Below are 17006 nucleotides of genomic sequence, written 5' to 3'. Positions count from 1 at the left end.
TTCTTTATTCCATTCTCGATCTTCTAACTGTTTCTCCCGCTTCCTTTCGCTTCCGAGCTTCATCTTTGGACTGAAAAACATAATTTAACACTTTTAAGTACCTTTTGTCCATAATATGCAATAATTAAGCTAATAAATGAATAAAAATGTATACTTAATATGAACTAATTATGCACATATCAAAATACCCCACACTTGTCTTTTGCTTGCCCCCAAGCAAAACTGAATTTTAAACATATTAGAATCATATATAACAACTCCAATCTAACCCAGTCATTATGCCAAGACCGCAACGCATGCATTTGTGTCTAAAATTTTTTCCTAAAAACCTTCCATACTCCAAATACTCACAATCCTCATAAACACTTGCCCACTCACCCCGAACTATGCTCATTTTATGCAACCCTCCGAATCCATCCGCAGAAAACCTCTTACCCTCAAGGTGTTTTTAATTGAGCAACCCAAGCATACATAATCTAGAATTACAACTTTTTGATACCACTATGGAGCTCTTTTGAATTCATCTCTTCTTTGATATTTGCTTTGATCTCTTTGAATTCACCACCTTTATTGTTTGATTTTCGGGTATCTTCAACTTTTTGGATTTCTTGGAATTTTGATCTTTTGATCTTCACTTTAATTGCTCCAAAATTCATACAATTTTTCTAGTAATTCTCTCTCTCTCTCTCTCTCTCTCTCTCTCTCTCTTTTTTACATGTATCTCTGTTTTTTTTTCACTCAAATCCCTACATGCTTAAGCAGGGGCGCTTAATCTCAACCTTTATTGGCTAACGATAACAATCTTGCTGTATACATTTCAGGTTTAGGCTGCTAAACATATTGCATCCCTCGGGCTGAGCAAGGTTATGTTTTTGTCCCATGATTTCACTGGAATAAGGAAGCCACAAATGCACTAGAACGTATATAGGCCCAACTAAACATTTGAGTTTTCATGCAATTATCAACACAATTCTAACATGGAGTCCTAATTAGTTTTACCAAAATTTTCTAAATAAAGTCCTAAGTAATACTTTTGGTATGCAAAATTTTAAAATTAATCTAAATTAAGACTCTAAATTTTAAAATTAATCTAAATTAAGACTCTAAATTTTCTATTATGTAACCAACCCCCTACCCCACACTTATTTTATGCAATGCCCTCATTGCATATTATGCATAATAAAAACATAAAAAGAACTAAAGAGGGAATTGGAACAAACTCCCCTGGGATAGCAGTGGATAGGTTGATCACTAGCATTTTAGCTCCAACTTCAATTGACTTTAGACATGGTAACATCTCATCCATGCCTTGGGTGTCTCGTCTCGTGTGGGTCGCTCCAAATACGCGGAAAACAGTGTAAGATCTTCAGGAATGATTATGGAAAGAATAATAGTCAAGTGGTACTCGAATTAGCATCAAATCAGCAGCTCCTTCGACATGAAACCAAACGACTCGTCGAGTATATACCAGACTCGTCGAGTTACTACGGGAAATCTTCCCATTTGTGATAATTAAGGGCGACTCGTCGAGTCAGTTTAGTGCACTCGATGAGTTGGTCACTGAATGAAAATAATAGCATTCTGCATCTGATCCAGCTTCCAATAAACTCTCTATACTTCCTATTCACTTCTAGACTCCCTTGCCAACATCTCTAAGGACCGGACTCAATACTTTCACTCTAACGCTCCTTTGTCTTGACTCTCTTTCTCACTTTGATTCTATAACTCTAAACCCTTTTGAAGCTAGCACTCCTAATTCAATTCTGAAAAATTGTCAAAGCATTAAACATTAATTAAACATCAAAAACAAGTTTTAAAAACATCAAACAAACCAAATAAAACAAACAAACACAAAATTAAAAATTGTTCAATAAAAATGCATAAAACATCAATCCTCCTCCTCATCATCATCAAGCCCTACTCCACTTCCTCCAGCCCCACTTCTTCTTGCACTTATCACTTCTTCCCATGTTGGAATATATGGAATGTTACCACCATCAATGTGTGGAATGTTAAAGTGGTCAAAAAGTCGGATATGAGATTGGTTGCTAAAATTCAAGCCCCGCGCCATTTGATCCTGGAGTCGCCTCATCTCCACATTGTACTAATCCATTGGTACTTCGTCATTCTCAACCGGAATCATCGGCGGCTCCTCCTCAATATCCCGCTCTCTCCTCGAACGAACCCTCCTCCCCGGTGCTTCGGGACCAACAACCAGATCATCATTTGGGATGGCATAGTGGCCACCACCATAATCTTCAATAATCCTCGCTCTCCGGAAAATAATTGGATTGAACGGAGGTGTAGGGATCAACGTCATGAAGTTCCACGCACCGCGGTTCATCAACCCGAATGAATTTGCCAACCGGGTGACAAACATCCCACCATTAATTCGGGAAGTTTTGCGATCCTTGACCGCACCCTCCGAGAGATATGAAGCTAGACACCAAGGAATGTTGCAAAAAACGTCGGGTGTAATGATGCTCCATAAATAGAAAACGTCAAGGTTGGAAACCTTGTCATCATCCTTTCGTTGATTGATGGTGGATGAAATGAGGCGGTGTATGAGGCGATGTGTTGGGGATCGAATGCTCCCTTCCTGTGCTGACTTTGGAATGTAGACTTTGTTACCAATAGTACTCCACCAGCCCGTACTCGTAACTCCCTCGGGAAACACCATATGGGTTTGTGCCAAAAACGCCCGAAAGATGGGTGTTGAGACCAAGGGCTAATCATAAACCCCTAATCGACAGGCAAGATCCACCATAGAGCATTGACGAAACTCCCCCCCAAGACAAAAACTGAAGCTGGACAGGTGATAAGCATCCACTCCCCCGGTGAAAGACACCGTGGAGAAAAACTCCAAACAAAGCTCCAAATAAACCGGCTCCTGAATACGGAAGACCCGGCTCCACCCGTCGCACACCATTGTTTCGCCTTCATGGTGAAACTCCTTCAAGAGATAAGGAGCTAACTCCTCCTCATAGCGCACATTCTGCAACCAATCCCAATCTATCCGGTTGGGCACATAAACCTCTTTCTTCTTGATATCAGCCAGCTTCTTCTTCCATTTCCGCAATGTCGAAGCGGACTCGATTTAGGGAAAGTTTAGCCATGGAAAATCCCCTTGGTTGCCACTGGAACTTTGCCCCCTTCTGAACATGATTTCTGCAAAACAAATACCCAAAACCCAGAAAACACATAATATAATTAAAAAACATCTCGCATATACTTCCCGACTCGACTCGTCGAGTCTAGGCATGACTCGGCAAGTCGCTCGAACTGCACGAGTCAGTCGGCGGGTCGATGGAAATTAGGTCATGGAACCTGGAAATTTCGTCAAGGGTTTTGTCTAAGGACTTACTACTAAGGTATTAAGGCCAGAATAAGCAATCAAAACAACATAATTCATGAAAAATCAAAACCCTAGAAATTTACTACTTTTCAAAAACGGGTTTTTCATGCAATTGCTACCATAGATGGCCTTATAATCACATTCTTAACAGAAAACAAGAAGAAATTTGTTACCTTTTGAGATTGAACTTGAGAAATTTGAAGAAAACTTGAAGAACAAAGATGAATGCTTGAGAGGAACTTTAGAGTGAGGCGCCCGTCGAGTGTGTATGTGAAAAACTGATTCTTAGGGTTAAAACCCTAGTTACCAGATGTAAAAGTAATTTCAATTTTTTTTTTTGTAAATAATACCGACTCGTCGAGTCAGGGTCAAACTCGGCGAGTCTGGTCGTGAAGTCAAACTTTTTCTGAAATCCATATGGACTCGTCTAGTCTTGGTCAGACTCGGCGAGTCTCTTGCAAAAAATTCATAATTTTCAAAATTTTGTTATTTATTTAAAATCATTTCACCCCACACTTAACCTATGCACACTCTCAAGCAGACATGTCCGATGATTTGGAAGATTAAAATTCTAAAAACGAAGCAAAAATTAAAAAAAAAACTAAAAAGTAAAAGAAAGCAAACTCTATATAACGGGTTGCCTCCCGCCAAGCGCTTCTTTTTAAGGAGTCATTAGCTAGACTCCTTCCCATCTACGTTTCGTCATCTCCGAGCATCGGGAACGCACACCTAACTTTTTGTGATTTGTACTTGGTCTTGTAAGCGTGAATCTTCTTCTTGTAAGCCCTTCTTAATGCATCTCTTTTCTTTTTCACAGCCTCATCCTCAGCTGCTTGGGCTTCCCTTTTCCTCTTTTTCTTCTTTACCCCATTCTTTTTCAACTTCTCTTGCACCTCCTTCTCTTTAAATTTAATTACTTCATATTTCATGATGGTCTGTGCTTTAGGTTTAGTAGCGAATGGTTGATCAGCTTCCACCCTCCTTTCCTTTGTCTCTTCATCCTTTCCAGTGCTCAACCCATCTTCAAACGGAATTGTATCAAGCCATGCTACATTGGCGTATTGAACTTTCCTTCCCTTTCCTCCTTCTGCTGTTTGTTCTTCTAAAGAATCATGAATAATATCTAAATCCAAGGTATGTGAAGAACTAGTAACAAATAGATGTAAGTCGGCCAAGTCTTTGTCAAATTCGACTGGACTCGTCGAGTCCATTAAAGTGACTCGGCGAGTCTGATCGGGTTTCATCACTTCTTGGGTGTTTTTTGAGTTGGCTCCTTCCAGTAACTTTTCTAACTCCTCCAAGTCCTTGCTAACATCAACATCCTCTTCAGAGTGTATCAAAAACTTGCTTGGATCATCTTTTAGCAAAAGTTCAAGCTCTCTTTTTAATATCTCATCATCCAATTGGATAATTGAGATTTCTTCTTTCTTTTCCTCTTCTTGCTTGTCTTATGGAATAGCTTTAAACATTATAGATTCATCACCCACCCTTAATGTCAATGTAGACTCACATATATCAATTAAAGCACACACGGTGTTTAAGAATGATCTCCCCAAAATAATTGGAATTTCGGGGTCTTCTTTCATATCAACTACCACGAAGTCTACTGGGAAAATAAACTCGTCGACTGTTATTAGGAGATCCTCACAAACGCCTCGTGGATGAATTATCGTCTTGTCCGCCAAGTGGATCTTCATATTTACCGACCTTGGTTCTGGTAAATTCAACTTCTTAAAGAATGACAAAGGCATCAAATTGATGCTTGCCCCTGAATCAGCTAATGCTCGGGTGAAAACTTCATTACCAAATTGGCACGGAATCACCATATTTCCCGGATCACCCTTCTTTTCAGGTAGCTCACTCATCAATATTTCCGCGATTTCAGCCAAATCCTTCCTAGCAGCAAAAAGGCCCTTAAGCAAGTTGAAGTACTTAGGTGTTTGTAGCATTGTTTCCACAAATGGCACATTAACTTGTAAAGCTTTAACATGCGTCATGAAGGTTCTGTATGCTTCTACTTTTTCTGCAGGCATGGCTTTGATTGGGTATGGCAGAGGAGGATTATAAGGCTTCAAAGAACTGACAGTTTTCTCATTTACGCATGGACTCGTCGAGTCCATTGGAGTGACTCGGCGAGTCGGATCGGGTTTTGCTGGGTCCGATTCTTCTACCTTTTCTGCCTTCTTCTTGGAGATTCTCAGTGCTTCTGTAACTGTTTCTTCACTGCTGGAGGTTATCACACTTACATTTTCCATCCTTGGATTAGGTTCGGTGTTACTCGGAAGTTGACCCGGTCTTCTATCATTCACTTGATGCGCAAGCTGCCCCAGCTGTTTCTCAATGTTGAGAATTGATGCTTGCTGATTCCTAAGCATGTTTCTGGTCTCGTGTATGGCAGCATCGTGATCATTGTGTCTTTTTTCGGACGCGGCTATGAATCTAGTGAATAACTCTTCTAAATCGGCTTTCTTTTCCACCGGTTCTTCCTTTTGGTATAGTCCCCTCTCCTTCTGCTTGTATTTCTCCTCCTTTGCCTTCTTATACTCCTCGTATGGTAGCCAATCCTTCTTAGGTTTTCGCCAATTTTCATCATACCGATCACCACTTGAATAAAAGACTTGAGCTTTCTTATTTCCATTCTCATCCAAATCACAATCCTTTGCGAGATGGGGCCCTCCACAATTTTCGCATCCTACCCTAATAGCATGGATTGCTTGATCCATTTTTGTCATTCTTCGATCTAGACTATCAAGCTTTGCTATCACCGCCGCCATGCTATCATTTGTCGCGTTTACTACCCCTCGACTTACTTCGTTTCTCGGATTGTGGTATTCTCTAGAGTGCTTAGAGAATTCTTCAATTAATTCTTTAATTACCGGGGGCGCCTTCTTTGTGAGCGGGCCTTGAGAATCAAGTAATTGCCTTGTGGTGACATTGACTCCATCATAGAAAATGGAGACCTCTTGTTGGCTATTAAGGTCATGGTGTGGGCAATTTCTAAGTAGGCTCTTGTATCTTTCCCAAGCTTCATAAAGAGATTCTCCGGGTTGTTGCTCGAAGTTGGCAATGACTTTCTTTAGCTTGGCTATCTTGGAGGGCGGGTAGAAATGGTCTATGAACTCTTCTTTCATCTTGGCCCATGTGGTGACCGATCCGGGAGGAAGTGACTTTAACCAATCTTTCGCAGCTCCTTTAAATGTGACAGGAAGCATGCAAAGAAGCTGGGTCTCGCGTGGAACATTCGGGACGTTGAAGTAATCGGCCACATCATTCACTTCGTCCAAGTGCCTGTAAGCGTCTTCGTGATCCTTCCCGTAAAAAGGAATCTCCTTGAGTTGGGCAAGAATATGGCCTTTTAGTTCGAAAGTGGCGGTCGCGGGAATTGCGGGTTGCACAAGTCCCGGCCCGGTGTCATCACGCATCCTTTTCTTCCATTCCCCCATGGGGACTTCATCAATGTTAACCATTGTGATAGCTAACTCTTCTTCGGAATCGGTTTCGTGCTCGTAAGTGTGCTCTTCTTCTTCCTCGATCTCGTACTCGATATCTTCTGGAATTGGTTCTTCAATTGTCAACGAGGCACTGGATGCTCCTGATTTGCTGCTCTTCTTCTTGCTGAAAACGGATTTTAAGTTTTTGAGTGGTGAGTTCTTTGAAGATGTGGTTTCTCCTACGGCTTTTCCTTTGCTTCTTCTTAATGCGGATTACGGGTCTTCCAAAGGAGGTACCAGAGGTGTATCAGATCCTCGGGTCATAAAACAACTGAAAAAAAATGAAACAAAAGAAACGAAACGCGTAAAAAGAACAAAAACGGAATAGAAAAATAAAGATGAAATATCGATGTACTCGCCGAGTCGGCACGAATGCACTCGGCGAGTTCAAAGCAAAAACTGAAAAAAATTTCTAGTTATCCTAAAAACATAATTTTATTCAAACTAAATCTACTTACTGAATTGTTTTGTAAATAACTTTGTGTAAGATAAATCCCACACAAAGGATCGATTAAACTAGAATTTAATACTAATTTTAGAACCGTTCCCCGACAATGGCGCCAAAAACTTGATGTGTGCAAACTCACTTAGTTTTAAACCTACTTTTAATTATCAAATAACACACAAAAGGAAGTGAACCTATCAATTGTGGTATAGCTAAATAAGCAGGGTATCGAACACAGGGAACGGCAAATTAAACTAAAAACTAATTTAATCTAAGTTAATTAAGAAGTAGGGATTTTTCTCTAGTTTTACAGAACTAGAAACTTACTAACTATTACTAATTTAAGACTAGAAAATAACGATTTAACTAGATTCAATAATTGGAAAGGAACTTCTGTTTAGTTCAACTTGGTTAACTCTATGGTTGATTTCAAGGTAATAGTGCAATTGATTAATTCTTTCGTTGGTTACCGATTCAAGTGATTAGATTCGTATTCACTACCCTAATCCTTAGCAAATAAACTAACTTAAACAATGGTCAATTGTCTAATTTAATTATATTCACTAGATTAATTATTCGGGTTAAGTTAGACTTGAAATAGTTAACTAATTTATTCTTTTTAATTAACCTCTTGTTTGATAGTCATCTTACAAGCTTGCACATGAATTTACTCAATTTTCTTATTAATTCTAGTTTCATATTCATTAATCCTAGACATATAGCATAGTGATCACATAGCATACGAGGTCAATAATCAATAGATGTTCATGCTAATCAATTATCTTCCTATTAACAGAAAATTAATTATTATTCACACACAAGGTTCTTTAGCAAGCTAAAATAACAAAAATTCACCAACTTGGAATTAATCCTACCAATCAATCAAACCATATTGTCAGCTTTGTATCCCCAAACAGAAGTCTAAAGGTTTTAGCTCATAATTAAAGTAAATAACAGCAAACAAACAAAGTCAAGTTGCTTAATCATAATGATAAAACAAAAGAATAAGTGGAATGATGAAATTTTGCCTTAATTACTCTCCGGGATTGAATTCTAGCTTCCTTCGTCGCCTTCTAGGGTTTTTCTGGCTTCTCAATCATAGCAAAGTACTTCTAAATCGTCCCAGAACTCTCTCCAATCGATCTGTGGAATTATCTTTAAATATACGAATCGACTCGTCGAGTCAAGTTGTGACTCGTCGAGTCCCTCTCATATTCCCCGTATTGCGATAACTCTCTGGGATCCCGAGTCATTATCTTCTCGATTCTTCGATTGGACTCGCCGAGTAGTCGATCTGACTCGCCGAGTAGGTGCCTTTTTTAGTGTTTTTCTTTTTTATTCCATTATCGATCTTCTAACTGTTTCTCCCGCTTCCTTTCGCTTCCGAGCTTCATCTTTGGACTGAAAAACATAATTTAACACTTTTAAGTACCTTTTGTCCATAATATGCAATAATTAAGCTAATAAATGAATAAAAATGTATACTTAATATGAACTAATTATGCACATATCAAAATACCCCACACTTGTCTTTTGCTTGCCCCCAAGAAAAACTGAATTTTAAACATATTAGAATCATATATAACAACTCCAATCTAACCCAGCCATTATGCCAAGACCGCAACGCATGCATTTGTGTCTAAAATTTTTTCCTAAAAACCTTCCATACTCCAAATACTCACAATCCTCATAAACACTTGCCCACTCACCCCGAACTATGCTCATTTTATGCAACCCTCCGAATCCATTCGCAGAAAACCTCTTACCCTCAAGGTGTTTTTAATTGAGCAACCCAAGCATACATAATCTAGAATTACAACTTTTTGATACCACTATGGAGCTCTTTTGAATTCATCTCTTCTTTGATATTTGTTTTTGATCTCTTTGAATTCACCACCTTTATTGTTTGATTTTCGGGTATCTTCAACTTTTTGGATTTCTTGGAATTTTGATCTTTTGATCTTCACTTTAATTGCTCCAAAATTCATACAATTTTTCTAGTAATTCTCTCTCTCTCTCTCTCTCTTTTTTTACATGTATCTCTGTTTTTTTTTCACTCAAATCCCTACATGCTTAAGCAGGGGCACTTAATCTCAACCTTTATTGGCTAACGATAACAATCTTCCTGTATACATTTCAGGTTTAGGCTGCTAAACATATTGCATCCCTCGAGCTGAGCAAGGTTATGTTTTTGTCCCATGATTTCACTGGAATAAGGAAGCCACAAATGCACTAGAACGTATATAGGCTCAACTAAACATTTGAGTTTTCATGCAATTATCAACACAATTCTAACATGGAGTCCTAATTACTTTTACCAAAATTTTCTAAATAAAGTCCTAAGTAATACTTTTGGTATGCAAAATTTTAAAATTAATCTAAATTAAGACTCTAAATTTTAAAATTAATCTAAATTAAGACTCTAAATTTTCTATTATGTAACCAACCCCCTACCGTCCTTTACTTATGTGAAAATGTCTCTCTATGGTGGAGGCAAAATCATTGGGACATTTAAAAGGGTATTTATGTCATATATACATGGGAAGACTTTAATAGGCAACTCAAGAAGCAATTTTTTCCTCACAATACTGAAGATGTAGCGATGAATAAACTTCGACGTCTCAAGCATGTCGGGTCAATTAAAGACTATGTGGCAGAATTCACAGCTTTAATGCTCGAACTACCCGGCCTACAGGAAAAGAATAAGTTGTTTTACTTCCAAGACATACTACAATCTTGGGCTTACAATGAGCTCAAGAAGAGGAATGTCCTAGATGTCGATGTAACGCCCGCAGATCCAGGCTAGTCAATTTAGAGACAATAAGTGTCAAAAATGACTTTTTGGAAAAAGATTATTTATAATAAATAGTCTTAACCAAGTTGTAGAATATGTCTCAAGGTTTCTGTACATATAAAGAACGCTGAAATCCGAGTTATAACGAATAAGTTATGGCCCGTCGAAGTTTTACGGCAAAACCGGCACGACACCGGGAAGTGTAAATAGTAAATTTACGATGGAGCGACTTTTAGCCTTAGCAATCTAAATGAAAGTTTTAGTATATGTTAAACCGAGAACATCCATAAAAAGAACGCCCAAATCTGACTTCGTATGAGGAAGTTATGAATTTTCTAAGATTTGGCTTAGCAGTGCACGACCCGAAACTCGATTTTTAGTTCGAGCGGTTTTTGGCTTACGCGACCTAAATGAGAGTTGAATATCTCATTAATAGGAACTCAACAATGGCAGAAGTTCAGGAAGTGATGCGAACCATGATAAACTGAGAAAATAGAGGAAATGAGATGGCTTACGATACTGAATGATACCTATCGGAAGATATCATAAGAAGTATCTTGCCTTTAGAATACGTCTGATAAAAGAGCAGTACGTCTATAGAAGTAGGGTACATCTGAATGTACACATTTTATTGGCAGGATGATCTAACGATTGGTGTAATTCCTAAAGTTTTCCTATCATCTAGAATGTCCATCACCAACCGAGTTGAAGCAGAATTGATGATTGAAGATATGCATGGAAGAAGTCCTAGTAGAGTCTAGGGAAATTTTTTATGATTATTTGGACACACTTGTATGTGTTAAATTTTTTTGTGATTTTAGGACTTGGGGACTGCGAGACAATACTTGGGACGAGTATGAGTATGTGTGAAAGGTAGTAGATGCATATACTACCGGAAGCACAGGACTCACGCTTGGATCAGGGAAAGTCACAAAGTTACCAAGAAGCCAATAATTGATTTCGTTTTATTCGAGCATGTCGTTACCATCGTTTTGGTAATGACTAAGAAAATTGTTGTTATTCCGACCCTAGTAGTCATATCAAATTGAGTCCGACTACGATGAGTATGTTACGTGGTTCAGAGAACCAAGTTCGATGTAACATCTGACTTAAGCTATAGGATTGAAGTAAAAGATAATCGAAGTTATCGGTAGAGGTATCGCGAGGGTTGCTTGTAGCTAGAAATGCTACCTTTTAAGATGTGATTAGAACATGAAGGAAGGTACAGTCTGTTCTGGAATTTGACTCTAAAAGACCTGAGTCCAAGCAATACATCATACAATGAGAGGTCATTAGAACATGACCCATCGGTCTATTATGATAATCGAAGGAAGAAACTTATCTCAAGTTTTTTAAAGAAGAAGTCTCCAATAAGGATCGATATCGTGACATGAAGATCATGATTGGAAGTCTAACATGAGATAGAGAACGGGTGCAAGATCAAGCACCGCTTGCAGTCAAGAAGACCAGGAGTTAGATACACATTCGAAGAAACATAGAAAGTTACGATTATTACCTAGGATGAATAGATAATGTATGGAGTCATCATGTGAGCCCTGTTTCATTGATGATTCTGAGACGTAATCATCCTAGGGGGGGATAATTGTAACGCCCGCAGATCTGGGCTAGTCAATTTAGAGACAATAAGTGTCGAAAATGACTTTTCGCCAAAAGATTATTTATAATAAATAGTCTTAACCAAGTTTTAGAATATGTCTCAAGGTTTCCATACATATAAAAAACACCGAAATCCGAGTTATAACGAAGATGTTATGGCACGTCGAAGTTTTATGGCAAAACCGGCATGACACCGGGAAGCATAAATAGTAAATTTACGATGGAGCGACTTTTAGCCTTAGCAATCTAAATGAAAGTTATAGATATGTAAAACCGAGAACATCCATAAAAAGAACGCCCAAATCTGACTTCGTATGAGGAGGTTATGAATTTTCTAAGTTTTGCCTTAGCAGTGCACGACCCGAAACTCGATTTTCAGTTTGAGCGGTTTTTGGCTTATGTGACCTAAATGAGAGTTGAATATCTCATTAATAGGAACTCAACGGTAAAAATACATACGAAAACAGAGTCCGTATGAAGGAGTTACGAATTCTTCGCGGTCATTTAGCAGTCTAAACTCCTCCAACTGTTAAATATGAGATCGGTCGAAAAATAGCTGACGGAGTCTAAATGAAAGTTGTACATATTGATTTTACCTATGCGTTGAAAAAAGAACGTCAAAAATGGAGCTCGTATGCGAGAGTTATGATTTTTCTAAGTTTGAAGGCTGATACGCGATAGAGGGTGACGTGGCACCATCAGAATTGGACACGTGGCACCACCAGAAGGCTGCCACATGCCCCAACTCGGCAAGTAGGTCCTCCTACTCGGCGATTCCATCAAGAATTCAGCCTATAAATAGAGGTGTCTGGTTCCTCCATTTCCTACACCTTTCCCCACTTCTTTCTCTCCTTAAACTCTCTCTCTCTAAGCCTCCCTAACCCCCCAAAGCCTAGGGTAACTCCCTAGCACGAGGCGGAAGCCCCGGAGCGCCTGACGGCTCCGAGAAAAGAGCCTTTCGGCTCGGGAACGCTGCTCCAGCGAAGCCCGGTTTTGTGAAAAACCTGCTGTAAATGAGCTACGCGTACGTTATTTTTAATATAGCTTCAAATTAATTATAGTAACATTATTAGGACCTTAAAATAATTATTTGGGCTATTATTATGATTTATATAGTGTCGTTTAACGCTTATATAATAGTAATAATAGCTAGACTATTAATTAGTCTCGTCAAACGTTAGACTAAACTCTAGAGGTAATGATACTAGGTTTCGTCAAGGGATAATTGTTTTAAGAGTAACGAAGTGTTGTCCGAGTAGCGAGTCACCACCATCTTAGGTGAGTGCATAGTTACTTTCAACTTACACATAGATATGAAGTATTTTATATAAATTACGTGCTATGTGTGAATATTATCTGTATAATTGATATCTATGTTGGATGAACGATTTTATATATATTTTAAATGATTTAAAATGTATATGTATTTTATATTTACGATAATGTTTGGGTAAAACATGGGTAGATGTAATAGATGGAGTATGATTTGGATGATGAGTTGAGAGGTGAAATAGACCGTGAGGTGAGGGTGAGAGGTGGACGATGTGAGAAGCCTTTTTCCCAAATGATGGCCCCGTCATTCAGCAGAGTATGGATGACAACCACAGACTATTCTAGACAGTCCAGTGGAACACTAGCAGGCTCGCAACCTATAGGTGTTGTGAACGATGTGTTCACCGGTGTACTCTGAAAACCCATTGACATGCATTGCAAGAGGATACTGTCGATAAACGAAATAGCCCTGGCAGCTATGGATTTAGTGCCTGTTGAGCAAACCCTGGAGCTATGGATTTAGTGCCCATTGACTAAACCCTAGCAACGATGGATTTCGTGCCGATTCCTTAGGAATGAATTAACGAGGAGTAGCTGATTCTTAGGGTAGACCCTTAAGAGTAAAGAAGATAATGGGGGATGGGTAATTGGGTTAACTGTTTGATGATTAAACATAATAATTATATTATTATGGGTTGAAAACCCTATGTACTCACCAGGTTTTCCAACCTGACCCACTCAGTTTGTTTATATCACAGGTGTTGATATGAAGTCACATTACACTGAGAGATTAAGGAGATATAGATCACTAGTGATAATGAATGTAAGTTCTGTTTATGCTTATGTTTCTGTATTAACGATGACATCCCAAATGTTTTAAAATGAATAAAAATACATTTCTGTAGAAATGCTTTGATAACATATTTATCATGTTTTACTGGGAAGAAATTCTGCAACATTTTTATTAAAAGAGGTACTCTGATTTTTATAAAGCATAAACAAAATCGGTCTTTTTTGGACGTGAAAATGGGGATGTCACAGCCGACGAAGCAATAGCTGTGGCGGAAGAACTTATCGACTTTCGAAGAGATACTCTAGCCAGAAGAACGAGTGGGGGAGATAAACCCACACCACGATCGCCACAAAGGGAAGAAAGGCTCGCTGCCAAACCCTCAACTTTTAAAGGAAAGGGGGTTGAAGTTGGACCCCGAAAGGAGGTGAAGTTTTATCTATGTGATGGAACCCATTTAATCATGGATTGTCCAAAGAAGAAAAGCGTCAACTCCATGGTATTTGAAGATGACAATGAAGAAACCCAGTTAAGCTCAATGTGACCCCTCAACTCTGTGACTAAAGAATAAACTGAGATGGAAAAAGGAAATAGGAAAAAGGGACGTGGTCTAATGTTCGTCAATGCCAAGCTAAATGAAGAACATGTTAAAACCCTAATCGACACAGGTGCGTCTCATAACTTCCTATCTGAAAACGAGGACAATAAGACGAATATTCAATATACAAAAGAGATAGGTTGTTTGAAAGCAGTAAACTCTCTGTCCGAACCTATCCTTGGAGTTGCTCATGGAGTTCCAATCGAGATTGGAGGATGGAAAAGCACGGTCGACTTAACAATAGTGTTCATGGATGATTATCGACTAATGCTAGGAATGGAATTCCTAGACAAGGTCCGCCCTTTCTCGTTCAAAGAACAAACCATGCATATAACTAAGGGTTCGACAATACATGTTATACCCGTAGAAAGGAGCAATACAGATTTTCGAACCCTATTAGCCATGCAACTTAATAAGGGACTTCGAAAAGGTGAAATGACTTTCTTGGCAACAATCAAAGAGAATGACCACACGTCCTAAAAAGTAGTACCCATAGAGATAAAGAATGTGCTTGAAGAATTTAAAGATGTGATGTCACCAGAGTTGGCAACGAAGCTACCTCCTAGGCGAGAAGTAGATCATGAGATAAAATTAGAACCGGGAGCAAGACCACCATCCATGGGGCCTTATCGAATAACACCTCCTGAGTTGGAAGAACTTAGGAAATAATTGAAAGAATTACTAGACACCAGATTTATAAGGCCTTCAAAGGCCCCGTTTAGAGCATCGGTGTTGTTCCAAAAGAAGCATGATGGGAGCTTGAGAATTGGCATCGACTACCGAGCATTACAAAAAGTAATGGTGAAAAACAAGTACCTCATTCCTTTGGTGGCAGATCTTTTTGACCAACTAGTAAAGGCACGATGGTTCTTGAAGCTAGACCAGAGATTCGGATATTGGCAAGTATGTATCACAACAAGCGATGAACCAAAGACGACATGCATAACAAGGTACGGATCATTTAAATTCTTAGTAATACCCTTTGGATTAACCAGCACACCTGCCACATTTTTCACCTTAATGAATAAGATCTTTCATCCCTTCTTGGATAAATTCATTGTGGTGTATTGGGACGACATTGTGGTCTACTAAGAGTCGTTGGAAGAGCACATTGATCACTTACGCTCGGTCTTTCGAGTACTTAGGGAAAACCAACTATATGTTAAGATGGAGAAGTGCTCCTTTGCCCAACCTGAAGTATCATTTCTAAGGCATTGGATTGTTGACGGAAGGATCTATGTGGATGAAAGTGAAGTACAAGCCATCGCTAAGTGGGAGCCGCCTAAAAATATATCCAAGCTACGATCATTCTTGGGCCTAATAAACTACTATCGCAGATTCATCTCAAGGTACTCGACTAGATCTACACCACTAAAAGGAAGCCAAGAGAGATCATTGTGGGGGACGAAGTAATGATAAAGCTTCCCCAAAGAATGTTCAAATCTACCCGACAAGTACATAAAGACTTGACTCAAAGATACGAGGAGACTTACAAGATTGTTGAAAAGGTCGGGACACAGTCATACAAAATCAAGTTACCATCCAACTTGAAGATCCAGCCCGTATTCCACATAAGTCTCCACAAACAATACAATCAAGAAAAGTAGGACCCATCTATGAGTGATGTAACGCTCGTAGATTAGGGCTAGTCAATTTAGAGACGATAAGCGTCAAAAATGACTTTTTGATGGAATATTATTTAGAATGAATAATCTTAACTAAGTTGTAGTATATGTCATAAGGTGTCCGTACATATAAAGAACGCCGAAATCCGAGTTATAACGAAGAAGTTATGACCTGTCGAAGTTTCGCAACAGAACCGGCACGACACAGTGCGACCTAAATAGTGAAATTACGTTAGAACGATATTTATCCCTAGTGATCTAAACAAAAGTCATAGAGTTCGTTAAACCGAGAGTGTGCATAAAAAGAATGCCCAAATCTGACTTCGTATGAGGAAGTTATGATATTTTTAAGTTTCAGCTTAGCAGTATGCAGCCCGAAACTCGAATTCGAGATCGAGTGATTGTTGGTCGAAACAATCTAAACGAGAATCGAAGATCTCTTCTATATTAGTCCAATGGTAAAAATACAGACGAAAACGGACGTCATATGAAGAAGTTATAAATTTATAACAGAGTTTTCCTGTCCCGGCCTACTAAAAATAAATAATAAAAATAAAGTCAAAATTAGCCGACGGAGTCTAAACGAAAGTTGTAGAGTGTTCAGTGTAGTCTCACCTACGCGTGGATATAAAGAACGTCTAAAACGGAGTGCGTATGAGGAAGATATGAATTTTTGAAGTTTATTAAATAATTAAAATATTAAATTTAAATATAAATTCAGATATTATCCAAAGGGGGGGAGTCACCGGGCTTATCCGGGTTACGCCCAGCATACCTGGATTTACGCCCAACATAAATCGAGGATCCAGCCTCCTATAAAAGAAAGTCGAGGCTGCCGAGTTTCTTTGCTCAGTTTCTGTTCTCTCTCTTCCGTTTTACCTCGTTTTTTGTGCAAGAAATATCCCGAAGCCCCGGTATCATTCCCGAGCCCCGAAGCAAGTCCCGAAGCCCCGAAGATCCCGAGAAGTGCAATTCCCGAGCCAAAGCTCTGCCCGCAAGAAGCCAATTTTTGTGAAGAT

The 17006-nt window shown here is 39.0% G+C and overlaps 1 non-coding gene across 1 annotated transcript; it reads left to right on the top strand.

Moving 5' to 3' along the window:
* Nucleotides 1–6331: 6331 nt before the first annotated feature.
* Nucleotides 6332–6438, top strand: LOC145080827 (small nucleolar RNA R71). Its single transcript, XR_013695409.1, has one exon. It is a non-coding gene; the product is annotated as a small nucleolar RNA R71 (small nucleolar RNA).
* Nucleotides 6439–17006: the final 10568 nt, after the last annotated feature.

The sequence above is a fragment of the Lactuca serriola genome, chromosome 1 (assembly GCF_051521515.1).
Source record: "Lactuca serriola cultivar US96UC23 chromosome 1, Lser_US96UC23_V15, whole genome shotgun sequence".
Classification (NCBI taxonomy): Eukaryota; Viridiplantae; Streptophyta; class Magnoliopsida; order Asterales; family Asteraceae; genus Lactuca; species Lactuca serriola.
Note: the sequence above shows the minus strand (reverse complement) of the source record. Positions and strands in the feature narration are given on the sequence as shown.